The sequence below is a fragment of the Ailuropoda melanoleuca genome, chromosome 18 (genome assembly GCF_002007445.2).
Source record: "Ailuropoda melanoleuca isolate Jingjing chromosome 18, ASM200744v2, whole genome shotgun sequence".
Taxonomy (NCBI): Eukaryota; Metazoa; Chordata; class Mammalia; order Carnivora; family Ursidae; genus Ailuropoda; species Ailuropoda melanoleuca.
In genome coordinates this window covers 19,138,994-19,155,640 of record NC_048235.1, presented here as the reverse complement: position 1 = coordinate 19,155,640, position 16,647 = coordinate 19,138,994, and the positions used below count along the sequence as shown (strand labels likewise).

The following is a 16,647-nucleotide window of genomic DNA, read 5'->3' as shown; positions in this document are numbered from 1 at the left end:
TAACAAAATCCTGCATTTTGTTACTGCATAACTATAAAGTAGGCCAGTGGTCAATAGGAAGGTATATTCAAATCAAAGGCAGTTTTAATTTTAAAGGCAAAAATCTTCATAGGAATCTATGCGTAATATTTTGAAATTGCTGCTGTAACAGTCTCCAGCCTGTGAATAAATCAATCCCGTTTCATGACTGATAGTGGTCAGTATGAAATGCTGGGACATATACCCTACAATTTAGGAATTGGTGTGGCTGCCATTGCTATGCATTCAATTGCATACTCCCTGGTTCCTCTGCGGATCCAGAGGTAACCATCCTCACCCCAGCTAGTGCCCCGGCTGTGTCTACCCATCCGGTAATCCAAAACAGAGGCTGAGTCAGTGCCAGAGCCCACCAGCCAAACAGCATGATTAATCAGCTCAAAGGCGTTGAAAGGGTCTCTCAGACCAGGGTGGCAGTAGATCCCCTTGTGGTAGTGGAGGAAGTAGTGTAGACTTCAAAAGCAACTGCCACGGGCCCATGATGGACCAGCTCAAGCTTCCTCAGGGCTTCACTGCAGAGAAGCCTCCCACATACTGGTACGCGGAGGAGGAGTAACAGAAGCAGTCCTCCTTCGGTTTGCATGGAGATTCGGTGTGTAAAAAGGGAAAGCATGCCTCTTCCACCAGCCCAAAATCTTGGGCATACTTTCCTGCAGTGAAGTACGGGAAGTCACCGTCACAGCCTTGAGCATACTGGCTGCAAGAGACAACGTCCTAAGACTCACCACTGGGGTCTGACTATGATGGGTTAGTGTACAGATTCTTGCTTCCAGCATTTCCCTAGAAGCAAATGAGTAGCAGCTTCCACAAAATGCTTGGTTTCAAACAGAAGTAACAAAATTGGTATCCCGAACATTTCTCCAGACCCTAGATGCTGGCAAATGTAAAATCTTTTCATGTATGTCAGCAGTCAGTGCTGCAGGTTTGGGCCTTAGGATTCTCTGGCTGTGGCCACCACCTCTCCTAATCATCTCCATCAGGGTAAGAATCTCATATTGCACATATGTGGTTGCAGTCCAAGACTTCTGATGGCATTGATCGCATTCACAAAGTCATGGCTGTATTTGTAGAGCCTATAGAATACTTTTCCTGGAGGCTCTCAAAGCGTGGTATTCATGCTCACATTCTGAGAGGTGGTTCCCACCTCCCTGGCTCTAGTGAAATGAGCTTAGTCCCTGCCCAGCACATCATGCACCCAGCCAGCCAAGGTTTCGTGGCAGGAACTGGTTACCTTGCTGTCTGTCCTCTTTACACTTAAAAAAGGCAAACCACTTATAGTCATTCATCACGATCTCAAAGCCTTGACTGTAGATGATGGTGAAATGGTCAGTATTGCCAAAATTATCATATGCTGTATCTACCTTCTCAAGGTGCACCACTACACTTTTTTCTGGTGGTCCCATAACCGAGCAGTTGACACCGTGTTGGGAACCAAGGGGACTCCCCTGGAAGACCCAGGTACCCAGCAGCTCAGAGTAGGTGCATTTGGCAAGTGTGGCAGTGTGTGGTGCTGACAAAGGAGAGGAGCAGCAGGAGGGCAGTAAGCAGCCAGCAGGGCCATCGACCCACCACGCTGGTGCAGCCCCAGAGGGGAGGAGAAGGAGAGGGCAGTCGCGAAATAGCAGTGTGGCGAGAGCCTAAATGATACTAATTATCATACCATGTTAAGATCTAGAAATTACATTTTCATGAGCTTAAGCAACTAGCCCAAGATCACATCGTTAGGGTGTGGAAGAGCCAGGCTTTGTACTCACATCTGTCGATTTCAGAAAACATGCTTGAAAGTACTAGACTCTATGTCCTCTCAAAGAGAGTAAGTTTTTCTAAGCCCTTTGAGAGAAAGAAAATTAAAACAGGAAGCTCTCTCAATCTCAGTATTGCTAAAGCAAATTATTTTCATGCAATGCATACAAACAACTGAAATGCTAGACACAAATCATTCTCATTTCTTCATTAAAGCATAATGAGAAAGTCTTTCTAGTTCAAATTACTATATACACTTAAAAGAAATAAAATGACTTTATAAATATTCTATAATTCAAATTAGTTAAAAAAAGATGGGTTTTAAATATTTATATTTTAGGGGTTTTTGTACATACTACAAAATATAAATTTGAAATAGTACAAATGTTATATTAAAATGTAAATGAGAATCTAATATATCTGAAATTCATCACTAGAAGAGAGTGTATTACTGATACATGACATGACCTAACTATACATGATTCTAGGCGCCTGACAAAGCATTTACAGGTATGGCCCCTACTGGGATGCAGGACTTTCAGTGTTAAAACTGGAAAGCCCAGGCAAACTGGCATAAGCTCGTCCCCCTAATTCTGGAAGATTGTCAGGTAGCAAGGAAAGCCACAGTCCAAGACAGGTACAAATGTCTGGAAAAATATCCTCATGATGTGATTTAATGTTGGAAAAATGCATGTCAGATTATATACTTTCTTGTGAAATTAGGCCATTGCATTTTTTTCTGCTTAATATGGTCCCAAATTTTTCCTAGAGATGGAGAATAACTAAAAAACATCCATCTAGTTCAGGACCTTTGTCCTAGAGTGGTATCAGGAAAAAAAAAAAAAAAAGTTTGAATAGTCAAATATGACAAAATTCCTGTACTCAGCTTTGCTTGATCTGGGAGATTAAGCATCACCCGGAGTTATCATCTTTATATGCATCTGTAACCGGCACATCCAATATTTACTACTCTAGCACATATTTAATGAATATTCTGATTAGGGGGTTGATAACTACAAATTCATGAAATTTATGATATTTTGCTGAAATTGTCTCACTATGGTGCATCTGAGGAAATGTCCTACCGTGCATAGCCAAAAAAGCTATGTTCATATTTTATAACTGATATTTACTGGATGGTATCAAAGACATTTCAATTAAGTTAAGGTTGAATTTAAGAGATTTAACTATTTCATGGCTATGGCAAGTGAAACTAAGTTTGGACCTAGACTTCTAATGAATGTGTCCCAGTGACATCAAGCTAAACTGGGCTAATTAAAATGTCTTATCAGATAAAGGGTTAGTATCCAAAATCTATAAAGAACTTATCAAACTCAACACCCAAAGAACAAATAATCCAATCAAGAAATGAGCAGAAAACACGAACAGACATTTCTCCAAAGAAGACATACGAACGGCCGGCACGTGAAAAAAATGCTCAACATCGCCGGGCATTAGGGAAATACAAATCAAAACCACAATGAGACACCACCTCACACCAGTCAGAATGGCTAAAATTAACAAGTCAGGAAACAACAGATATTGGCGAGGATGCAGAGAAAGAGGAACCCTCCTACACTCTTAGTGGGAATGCAAACTGGTGCAGCCACCCTGGAAAACAGTATGGAGGCCCCTCAAAAAGTTGAAAATACAGCTACCCTGTGACCCAGCAATTGCACTACTGTGTATTTACCCCAAAAATACAAATGTATTGCTCTGAAGGTGCACCTGTGCCCCAATGTTTATAACAGCAATGTCCACAATAGCCAAACTGTGGAAAGAGCCCAGATGTTCATTGACAGATAAATGGATAAAGAAGATGTGGTATGATATATATATAGAGAGAGAGAGAGAGAAAGAGACACACACACACACACACACACACACACAAGGGAATACTACTCAGCCATCAAAAAAATGAAATCTTGCCATTTGCAATGATGTGTATAGAACTAGAGAGTATTGTGCTAAGCAAAGTAAGTTCATCAGAGAAAGACAATTATATGATTTCACTCATCTGTGGAATTTAAGAAACAAAACAGAAGATCATAGGGAAAGAGAGAAAACAATAAAACAAAATGAAATCAGAGAGGGAGATAAACCATAAGAGCCTCTTAATCTTAGGAAACAAACTGAGGGTTGCTGGAGGTGAAGGGGGTGGGGGGATGGAGTATTAAGGAGGGTACATGATGCAATTAACACTGGGTATTATATAAGATTGATGAATCACTGACTTCTTCCTCTGAAACTAATAATATATTATATATTAATTAATTGAATTTAAATTTTAAAATTTTGAATAAATAAATGTAAAAAGTAAAATAAAAATAAACTGGGTGAATTAATTCATTTAATTTAAATATGATTGGGTCATTATCACGTTCATCACAACTAAAAGAAAAATAATTAAAAATGCAAAAGGAAGTTGCATTTTAAAGTATGTCGAGGGTCTTAGCAAAATAATATTAAATAAGAGACATCAGGCTCCAAACAATACATACATAATATCTTTCTAGAAAGTTAGAAACAGCTTTAAAAAAAAAAGTGCTTTTTAAGAGATACGTATAAATGCGATAAAACCATATAAAAAAGGAAATAAAGAAATGTTTACCACAAATCAATCGGGAAGCAGCAGGGGTACTAGGTGGTTGGGGAAGACCATCTGTTTAGTTTGGGTTTGCTGTTCATAGTGTGTATTACATTATTTTACATAAACATAAATAAATACATGAATGAATGAAAGGAAGCCATGCCTAGAAAATGAAGAGTGTTTCGTAATGATGATTACAATTTTCCCGATTCTGACCACTTAAAGTTTCTTAATATATAATCTTACCATCCTATTTAAATCCTCACTATTGGAGTCAGAGAGACCAGGTAGAAGATCCGGATTCATTTTCCTGTCTCCAGTGTCTCCTTCTCCATTTCAACCTACATATCCCTGATACCTTCTCTCAGAACTTCAAAAGCTTCATATTGTCCAAAGAATAAAGACCAGGTCAAGATCCCACGTGATGCAGATGGGATCCGCCTCCTTTCTCCTCTCATTGCTTCCTTCACTGAACCCTGTACCTGCTCATGCCAGTCCTCCCTCCTCTCTTACCCTCTCATTCAGCATCTTCCTATCTCTAACCAAGTCCTCCTTACCTCATAAGGCCTAGCTAAAGGCCACCATGTCCACAAATTACCTGGTCTGAGATCTGTTTCCCTCTGTGCCCCGGAGCACATCATATGTATCTTTATAATTGAATTTATCTATAGCATTTGAGTTTGTTTTGCTTAATTTAGGAAGCTTTTAGTGACTATTTACTTCTATGAGAAGTAAAACACATTTAGAAGAAAAAATCTGACCAAACCATATGCAATGCCCTCAAAGAGATTTTAGTGTAGAATTATTTACATTCCTATCTCACTTGTTCTACTTGGTAATAAAAAAGGCAGTATCAATAGATTTCACCTTTGTATATATCCTAGTACTTACCACACAGAAGGTAATTAATTAATATTACTTTCAAATCTACCCATGGATTTTTTTTCACTTCAGAGACCACCAGTGTAATCAAGGACTGCCATGTCATTCCACATTTTGTATCTTTCCTATAAATATGTCTGAATAAAAACTGAAATTCCTGAGTCACTTCTATCTTCTCACTAAAATATCTATGAAGAAAAAACTCACACCAACCAAAAACTAATATCCTACTTGCAAAATCTGGAAATGATTTCTCCTAGACTTAAGGTGCTGCAGTAAGAATCGCCATCCTAGGCTGAAACTAGTAAAAAAAAAAATTTAAAGAAAGGTAATTGGAAATTAAAGATAATGGGGAAAAAAAATCACCATCCTAGGCAATGTCCTCTGCTTTGGAGAAGATGTCCTGAGACTGCTTGTCTTCACTGGGACCTGTTTTCTCATGTGGCCAGAGACAGCCCTGCACTGACCAGGAGTTCAAAACAGCAAAGGCCTTTGCACCTGTGAATACTGGCCTTCATCCTTTGTTTAAAAAAATGGTGGTTTGCACCAGGTAAATACTTCTGTCCTTCAGCTCCATTGCAACTGTTGGTGACCATGTGACACAGTGACAGTTCCAAGCAATGAAACAGAAACAAATGTACTGAGTGGAGCTTTCACAAATATATTTTTTAAGTTAAAAAGAACTGGACACCTACCTTTTTCTCTTTGTTCTTTTCCTCTCAAGATACCCATTATAAATATATATGTATGTGTGTGTATATGTATATATACCTATTGAATATATGTTATATACCTATTACATATTTTAAAATATTGATATATATTTAGTATATAATAGGTATATATGATCTATATGGGTATATTATATATACAATTTTATACACACACACACACACACACACAAAATCTTATGCCTAGATTTGGTCCAGTCACTCCTCAATCATAATAATAAGTCACACTGGTTTGGAGGTTGAGCATCTAGAAAAGCCTTGGTTCTCAGCCACTTCTTTGACCCACTGTGTTGGTTCTGGACTTCCTAGCTCTAGACGTCTGGTCATGTGAGAATAAAAGATTCCATTCGGTTAAGCCGCTGTGGTTCTTTCCCTTACTTCAGACTAAAGCAATTCTAATTGACATAACATCCCTGCTTACTAGCCACAACTAGGCTGGATTCACTTCCTGTTCAAAGACTGAATTAAAAATGCCAAGACAGTATGGAGATTAGAAAATTTTTCTGTAACACAAAAGAATATATCTTCATGAATGGATTCCTTTAAAGGATACTACAGGAAATAAAATTTTAGAAACATTGTCACCTATTCGCAATGAAATTCAAAGGATAAACCTTTGAAATAAGAGCTGAGATGAGAGGTTAAGACAGCATACTGGCATGAAAAGGAATTTGGCTAGAAGGTAAGTTGAAGTGAAAAGGAAATAAATTAAAAGCAAGATGGCAAAATTAATATCTTAATGAGATTAGAATCACTCAATATTAGAGTCACTGAAGAACAAAGCCAACGCTGCTGAAAATTGAATAGTAATGTGTAGAATAAATTTGAACAGCTGCCTCCAAGATATAAGAAATGAACAGAGATTAAAATCATGAGAGAAGGAAAAGTAGATGCAGTTGATGGAAAATGATGTGCAACATAATTTGTGTTCTTGAAAAAGGAACCATTTTAACTAAAACAATAAATCTGAGTTATAACAGACAACATATTCCTAAACAAAAGAAAGCCTTTCGTCTACAGATGAAAAAGTCTCAGTGATTAACAGGCAACATTAATAAGGACAAAACCTCAAGTGATTCTGTTGAAATTCATAATTTCAAGGGTGAAGAAAATAACATAAATGTAGTTCTTGACTAGACAGAAAGTTTCGCCTCCAAAGGAAAAAAAAATCAGACTAAATTCAGACTTCTCCATATCAAATACCAGGAAGTAATGGGCCAATATCTATAGAGTTTCAGGTGGTAAAGCTTATAAACTAATATATCAATACATAAAATATTTTTATATGTGAAGATCAAATAAATTATCAGATATGCCTTTGAAATATATGTCAATTTTACTTTTGAATATGAGAAAGTTAAACATCAAATTCTCAAAGGTTAATCGAAAGACTAAAGGATTAATCAAACATTAAATGAATTATACTAACACAAATGATAGACTAAGATACAGGCTTTTTAAACCATACATTAGAAAAATAGTGAAAAATGTAGGCTATCATTGCCATAAAATCATAAATGAAGTAACAATTACAAAATGGATATGCTGAATGATTTTGTTTTAATAATGTATACAAATGGATAGAAAAATACTGAACAAACTACAATAAAATGCTTACTCTGGTTTAAGAGATATAAGTTTTTCTTTTCCTCAAAATTTTCTGTATTTTCTCTAATAAATGAAAAAAGAATTGTATTTTTAATCACCTCTCACTTTCTTCCTTTTGGGTGAATTTATAGTAGGTCAGCTCTAGTGTCTTCTTTGTGATTTTGAAAGCTTCTTTCTATATCTTTGGGTAACGTTTGGAGTTGTGATAAGAATTTATAACAATATATTACTTGTTAGGTAAAATGACTATGTTCTGATCTGCTTTATTGCAACTGATAATCTTCATAAATCAAATTTGCTATTTTGCCTATGTCAAGAAAATACCAGGCAATTTATGTTTTAATAACTTTCTTTCAAAACTGCGAAATTCCAGAAGCTGAGTTCTCAATATGTAGACCTATTTAGTCGTGATTTTTGTTTTCAGTATAAAGCCATAAATATTTTGGAACTGTAAGTTAGCCTCCGGTCTTTCCTCTTATCATACTACTCTGTCTTTCCATTTTTGCAGAATTTCACTTAGCTGATTAATGCCTCTTATATACCTAATACAGTTTAGTTTTGCAAGAATATATAGCAGAATCATAACTTTTTTCAGTCAGCATTACATTTTCCTGTAGTAAACAGAGTTACAGGTTTAACTGAAAAGAAAAATGTCATTTTATTTTCTTTAGCTGTTTTCTAGAATGATGAAGATTTTCCTGGTAAAGCTCAGCGCAGTACTGGCCCTTGGCATTAAACTAGGGAGTTGAGGCTGCCAGCTCAAAGAAATATATGAACTTAAAAAAAATGGATTGTTTGTATTATTACCCGAAGGTTAATTTATGGGCTTCTGGGTTCTTAACTCCTCCGAAACACACCAAAATTCACGGTGAGAGCCGCAAGCAGACCCAGAAAGCACTGATTCTCAGCTTCATCTCTGTTTCCTCAGTTGCCAAAGGGTCAGCATAGGAGTGGGTGAGAATCCCTTGACTAAACCCGAGATGAAGCATCCAGAGTTTGACAATCTAATTCCCTCTCTGCCCCTGGCTTTCTAGACATCTCCAATAAGGCACTTATCTGGTCTGTGCCTATAGCAACCTACAAAGGGAGAATAATATTTTGATCCCAACTCTCTAGGATGCTGTGATCATTAACTAATAATTTATGTTGAAGCTAAGAAGAGACATAGATATGCTAGGAGTTATCAGCATATTCAAATAAACTCCAAAATCCTAGGTATCTCAATGTTCTCCTACCTGACTAACCGCTGTACAGATGAGGAAATGATTTGAAGAAGAGGGTTTTCAACAAGCGGAACCACATGTTAATATCCTGGATCAACAAATTTCTACTGGAACTTCACATAAAAAAGTTTATTTCATCTCATACATGACTAAGCTTTCTTTCATTCTTTCATCAGATATAATATTATTTTATTTTTGTAAAATTGATCGCACTAACATTTGGATTATTTTGTGATTTTTCTGGGATCAACTTTTTTGCTCTAGTTACTTGAACTTGAATGAGGCAACCTTCCGAGTTCAGGTATCTCTAGAACTTGAGTATCCTTCTATTCCAGAGTAGCCACCAAAACAGTGGTTACGCTGATGAGGCTTTTCAGTCAATGACTGTCCTTATAAAGAGGTCATATACTGTTGAGAATGTATTTTTTCCCACATATTGTCCTTTACTTTCTTATAAAAATATAGTCTGACATACATTACATTATCAAAATAAAACAGCAAATGCTGGACACTGAAAAGAATTAAATTATATAAGCACAAAATCAAAGTGTTATTTTTATTGACAGGCCATATAGCTCTAGCGGGGATTGTTCCTCTGAAATTGGGGTAATAAGGATACTTAACTTGAAGATTAAAAAAATCTATTCCTTCAAAATTATTACAACACTGTCTGGCACATAAGAAATAATCAACAAATGTGGTCAGTGTTTAATAATAAATGTTATCAATATTTAATAATCAATAAATGTTATTAATACTTAATATTCTACGACAAGAATACACTTCATCCTAATCATACTAAAGTTCTGCATATCTAATAAGTAAAATCCACTGCTATATGTGTTTTCAAACAGTGTAGAGGGCTAATGATATAATAATATTTCTAAAATTTTTGATTTGTTAAAGATGGGAAACTTGCAACTATCTACAAACTCAACCAATAATCTGATCATTTTGTTCAATGTTTTTATGTAGTCACCATGATATAGTGGGGATATAGTGACCTCAAGTACATTGTTCTTGTCTACTGGGATTTTATATCTGGGATTGCCTGCCATTGTGCCTGGCATATAATGAATACTCAATACATGAGATCTATTATTATTTGTATCACTCCTATTATTTAAAGAGATTACATCATCAACTGCTTTTTATTGTCAGCTAAGTGCTCCTACATATTATAGATAAGTTAGTGAGATGAATTCTAGATAGTTAATCAAAGAATTAAATTAATGGGTTGGAAGGATTCTGTGCATTGTTGCGTGCTATATTACACTATGTTGTATCATATTGTGTATATGTATGTGTGTGTATGTAGATAGATACATATATACATGTATCAGACATACACAACATAGTGAAATAATATGTATAATTAACTCAAGATCTGTTCCCACCCTTACCACTATCTATTTTTAAAATTTAAAATATACATATAAAAACTTAAGACATAATGACACACCCAAATTCTCAGCAGGGAGAAAAAGACCAAAAACAATGAGGTAAAAAATAGATCTTCTGTGAGTCTCACTAGAGAAGAAAGACAAAAATCTAGGGCACAGCAAAATGCCAACGAAGAGAAGACAACTAAACTGGCGACAGAACCTCACTACTTTCTGTCATTCACCGTGTGTTTTCTTGTCTTGGTCTTCTGTGCGTAAGAAATTGGAAAGAACTACTCAAAAATGCTAAAAGAGCACTCCCAAACCCAAAACTTCACTTCTGCCACCCCCGAGGATCAGTGCCTTAAACCCTGAATTTGTCTTGTTCCAGCTCCACACTGTCCAAGTGAACAATCCTATTCCAAACACTACCTGATACAGCTTGCACCATCCCTACCATGATATTTAGCTGGATAATATTTTTGAACCTTACTACTTAAAAAGTGCTGAGGAAGAATATAAATAAGAGAGCCATAAATGTGGTTTTAAGAGCGAGCCATGGAAAATACATTCTGTTTCAGGGTAAATAGGTTAAGGTCCTTGATGGCAGCAGAATGCAGACCGAGGTACCACAGACCTTTAATGTAGTATCCATGTATGTTTTTATTAAGGGAAGGGAATGATTTCCAAAGAAATATATAAAATAGCTTTCACCCTTAACCACCTTTCTACTGGGAGGAAAAAAACATTCACAATTTAACAGATCACAAAGCAAGATAGATGTTGAGGGCTAGCATTCTCAGAATTTCTAGAAGGCATGGCAGTCTTGTTCAGCTCCGGGTCCCCAGTGTGTAGCAGTGCTCAAAGCTTGAAACACAAGGGTTCTTCCATAAATATTGGTTGAATGAATAAACAAGTAATAGTTAATAGAAGTGAGTAAGAGAAATAGCCCCGTCCAGATAGTCATTTCATCAAGCCATTCTTGAATCCCTATGCTTAAAGCTTGGAGGCAGATCCTTTGGGGACGGAGAGATGGATTTTAAAAATGAATACTACCTTCAGAAATTCATATTTGGTGATCATAATCTCTAAATGAAATGAAAATTTGCAGAACCAAAGAATATTTATTTTATACAGAAAGGAGAACAAAAAACAAGTACATCATTCAAGAGAGTAAGACTGACATGTCTCAGGTGAGATGGGGAAAAAGTTTAACAGAATTGAAAAATATTACATGGAAGTTCTACAAAGTACTGCTCACAATAAATGCTAATACAATTAAATAAAATGGGATGAGAACTATGCAAAAATACTACAAAAAATAAATATAATGTGTTTTAGAAAGATGAAGAATCAACTATAAAGGAAAAACATTCTTGTCCATCTAAAAATTAAAGTTTTCCATTTCCAGATGTCTGACTACCTACCAGTGTTTCTCTCTTCTTTTTGAGATCTTGAAAAAAACAATAAGAGCAACACAAAGCTATAATCCATCAACAGTAAAGAGAAAAGGTGGGAGCCAGTCATGAAAGGGGTGTTTCTAAAACATTCTATGAGAATGAAAGCATACAGTGTGAGACAAAAGGAAGCAAAGGGTCCTAAAGCAGTGGAGAGCATCAGCCTGCTCATCAGGAATCTTGGAACAATCTGGATATGTGTATGGTCTGACAGAGCATGAAAGTATGAAATTGAGCACAGGGAAGTGGGTCTCTACGTACATGGGATTTAAAAAAATATATTTTACTGATTTATTTGAGAGAGAGCACAAGACAGAGGAGGGGCAGAAGGAGAAGGAGAAGCAGACTCCCCACTGAGCAGGGGGCCCAACGCTGGGCTCCATCCCAGGACCCTGGATCATGACCTAAGCCGAAGGCAGATGTTTAACTGACTGAGTCACCAAGGTTCCCCCCCATATGGGATTTTTAACCCATATGGACTTAGATCTGTTGGACACAGAGTGGTAGAAGCAAACGTGTAGACTCTAGAGAGAAATAAAAGGTCTTTGCTAGTAATAATGCAATAGTAGAATAAATTACCTGCGGAGAACTAGGGCAGCTAATGTAAGTAGCAATACTCTAGAGTAAGGTCCTCAGCATTCATGCTTTTGTGCAACAAAATTAAAACCAGCTCCCATTCCGCTGCCCTGAGAAAAAGCCTTACATCCCACCAGCCCCACTTCACATACTCAGAACTCTTTTATCAAATTTTCTATTAAGTTATCCTTTGATGTGGACAAAAATTAATTGTATCATTTCAAGTACCACTGATAAGCTGGTACCTCTCAAATCTATACTACAATACCAGGGGTTTTTTTACTATTTTTAAATCTCAGAAAGCAAAGAACTCTTCATCTACCCTCCCTCAAATCTCTTCGCTGTTCTATTCTTATCTCAGTACCCAGCCACTAAATTATTCAAAACAAAACCTAGGAGTCATTGTGGATACTTTATTTTTTCCTCAGTCCATAAGGAAGTTACCCAAAACTAGTCCACTTTTCCTTGGACTCTTCACTACCCTCTTAACTACCTTAATCACCTCTTAACTACCTTCACCTCTGCCCTGGATTTCCTACAAAGCTTTCTGATTTATCCTAATTTCCAACAATGCATTCTCCACTGAGAAGGCAGGGTGATCTTTTTAGAATGTAAATCAAAGGTCATATCCCTCCTAGAATGTACCCAAAGGACTCCTTTCTCACTCACAGTGAAATCCAAACCCTTCACCAAGGCTGGAGGACCTCAGATGACATTGCCCCTGCCAGTTTTCCTTACTTCATGTATGCCCCTTTTTTTCTCACTCTGCTGCCACACTGTGGTCGGGGGCTCTTCAGAGATTTCTGAAGACTGTCCAGGACTTTACAATTGCTTTCGCACCGCCTGAAACACTCTTCCCCCAGATCTTCACATCTTCACATCTTCACATGGATAGCCACCTTTTTTTTTTCTTTAAAGTCTCAGGTTCCTTAGACAGGTTTTCCCTGACTACCTGGTCACTCTATCATATGAATAAGTTCCCACTGTTTTCTTCATGTTCCTGGTACATCAACTTCTTTTATTTATTTTTTGTCTACTTATATAGTTTTTGTATTCCAGGATGAAATCTCCATGGGGCATGGTTGTCAGTATTGTTTCTGACAGTAGCCACAGTGCCTAGAACAGTGCCTGGAGCAAAATAAGTGCTCAAAAGTCTTTGCTGAATAATTGTTCAAAAATGCCTGAAATGCCTGAAATGCCTGAAAATGAAAAAAAAAAAAGAAGAAGAAGAAGAAAGAAAAAAAGAAAAGAAAAAAAAAAAAAAAAGCCCAGTATCAACCAAAATAAAATCAACTCCAGGAAAAACAAAACAAAACAGAACTTCTGGCACCAAAATTATAACTTTTAAAGTACTTTAATTATTAACTCAGGGTAATTTGAGAATAAAATGTAAGAATTTAAAAATCAGAGTTCATAGACATGGGAAAGGTTATTTTTAAAATATCTAAAATAGCCACTCACATGCAATGCTGAAGCAAGTATGAACTTTTAGGAGCATTCTGGAAAGTAATCCAATTGCACCTGTCAATAACTAAATGCACATACTCTCTGCCCCATTAATTCCCCATTTAGAATCTATTCAACAGGTATAAAGGCATTGGTAACATGAATGTAGCACCATTTACTAGAGTATTGTATACAATAACAAAAAAGAAAATGTTCCTGATAGTGGTATAACTGAATAAAATTCAGCACATCCATAAAATCGAGTATCAGGCAGCTATGTTTAAAAATGAGTTAGGGGTACCTGCATGGCTCAGTCTGTTAAGCATCTGACTCTTGATTTCAGCTCAGCGTCTTGATCTCAGGGTTGTAAGTTCAAGCCCTGTGTTGGGCTCCTTCCTGGGTGTGGAGCCTATTTTTAAAAATAAATAAAATTTAAAAAAATAAAAATGAGCTAGATTAGTGCTTTGGAAAGAGATTTATTGTAAATTATTAAGTTTTTTTTTTAAAAAGCAAATTTGGGGGATACCTGGATGACTCAGTTGGTGGGTATGGAGATTATTTAAAAATAAAATCTTTAAAAAAAAAGCAAACTTTGAAAAGCAAGTTTCAAAGAAGTGTATGGGGTAGGATGCTATTTTTTAACAAATAAAAAAGCACATTTATACATGTATATGTGGGTGCACATGTATATTAGTAGAAGAAAGAAAAATACTGTTAGTAATAGTAACCTAAAGGATGGGAGGCGGTACATAGCAAAGAAAAAATTCTTCTTTATATATCTCCAGAGTGTTTTCTAATTACAAGAAACACATAATTCTTGTTTTAAATTCTAAACAAAATAAGAAGGAAAAGTTCAGTGAAATGTAAAGAGGAGAGACAGAGACGGAACAACAAAACGAAGTAATTACCGAATTAAATACTACCCAAAGAACAAGAAAAAAAAAATCTCCACCATGAGTCATTTGTACTTTAGAACTCCCAAACAACACGAAATCAATAAAATAAGACACCCAGGATGAAAGGATAAGACAGCAGAATAAAGTGAAAAATGAGATTGCAAAGCTAAAAAGACAAACGGGATCAAAGCAACACTATTAGAGAAATAATAAATACATTTGAAATAACACAAAAACAATATATGGGGCCAAATACTGAATCAGAGGCCAAAAGGGGAGAATAAGGACAGAGATTGTGAATCTCTGAGGAGAGAGTTAATGGATACCTCAGACAGATAATGATGATCCAGCAAAAGAAAATCAATTGTTCTCCATTCTGGGGAAATCTTGTGTTCTGTCCTATAAATGGAAGAGGGGGAAACAGTCCATTTATATATGTATGTTTTTTAAAGATTTTATTTATTTACTTGAGAGAGAGAGCATGCATAAGCAGGGGGGAGGGATAGAGGGAGAGGGAGAAACAGACTCCCCGCTGAGCGTGGAGCTCAGTGCAGGGCTGGATCCCAGGACCCTGAGATCACCACCTGCACCAAAGTCAGATGCTTAACGGTAATACATTTATATATTAAAGACAATTTTCATGAGATGCAAGGGGGAAAAAGTGGATCTGCTAATTAAAGGAGCCTACCATGTTTAAAAATAAAAATAAATATTAAACAGCATCATCAAAACTGAGCTATACACTGGACAATCTTCTGAAATTTGTAAGTGAAAAAAAGGCAACAGGAAAAGAGTCAGGAAAAGCAAAAGTAATGAGGGAAGAAGGAGAGAGGGAAGGTGGGAGGAAACAAGGAAGAAAGGAGAAAAAAGAAGCAGGGAGAAAACCAGGCTTGAATACGCTAGTAAGTTGAGGAGAAAGTTTGATTATAAGAACAACAGAGTCAGTGGTTTCCACCTTTTCTGTTAGCTCTCCTTCAAAACCTGTGCAGAGGGCAAGGAGCTGCAAAGCTTGACACACTCGCTCAAAATGATTACTTAGGTGAAATGCAGGCATTTGTATTTTAACTGTGAATAAAGCTTTAAATCAGTGAAGAAGAAAGTTAATGGGAACGGCACCTGCGAGACAGCAGACTGAGAACGGGAGCTCCGGGAGCGCGCGCGGGGCGGCTGGCGGCTGGTGGGCCACCTGCACCGGGGAGCGGGCGGACCGCGGACGCGCACCCTGGAAACACCAGACTGAGTCCATGAGCCGGGAGCGTGCGCCACCAAGCATCTCACGGAGCTCCGGAGCTCCGGTGTGCTCACTGGATCGAGGCTGAGACCGGGAGCTCTGGGAGCGTGCGCGGGGCGGCTGGCGGCTGGAGGGCCACCTGCACGGGGGAGCAGGCGGACTCGCGGTCAGCACCCGTGAGACACCAGACTGAGACGGGGAGCTCCGGGAGCCCGCGCGGGGCGGCTGGCGCGGCTGGCAGGGTTGGAAACACAAAGGACAGAGACATCGGCCCTGGAAGTGAGGGCTGGGACACGCCGGGTGTGGGGCGCACAGCCCGGGATGCTGCAGGGTTGAGCAGCACCAACAGAAACAGAGTTAAAGTGGCCAGAACATCAGTGGAGAACGATCCGCGATCCCTCTGTTCTGAGACAGAGGCTGAATTTCAGCCGCTGCTGCTCTCTCAGAAGAGGCATAGCAAACCGCCAGGGAAAGCCGCCAGAGAACAAAAGCCCGGAAATACCGGCTCACAGGGTGCCCATCCCCATCCCCCCTCGCAAGGGACACAGAGACTCTACCCAAACAGGGTTTTCTGAGTACCTGCAGGCAGGCCCCTCCCCCAGAAGGCAGGCTGAAAAATCAAGAAGCCCACAACCCGGAGCGCCTGAGTGGCGCAGTCACCNCCGCCTGAGTGGCGCAGTCATTAAGCGCCTCTCTTCGGATTAGGGCGTGATCACAGCGTTCCGGAAAGGAGTCCCTTACCGGGCTTCTCCACTGGGAGCCTGCTTCTTCCTCTCGCTTGGGTTCCCTTTCTTGCTGACTGTCTGTCTCTCTCTCTCAAATAAATAAATAAAATCTTTAAGGAAG

General features: G+C 38.0%; 1 pseudogene; it reads right to left on the bottom strand.

The window, feature by feature from the left end:
* Nucleotides 1-224: 224 nt before the first annotated feature.
* The window catches only part of LOC100468290, a 47,065-nt pseudogene continuing 30,642 nt past the window's right edge, over nucleotides 225-16,647 (bottom strand).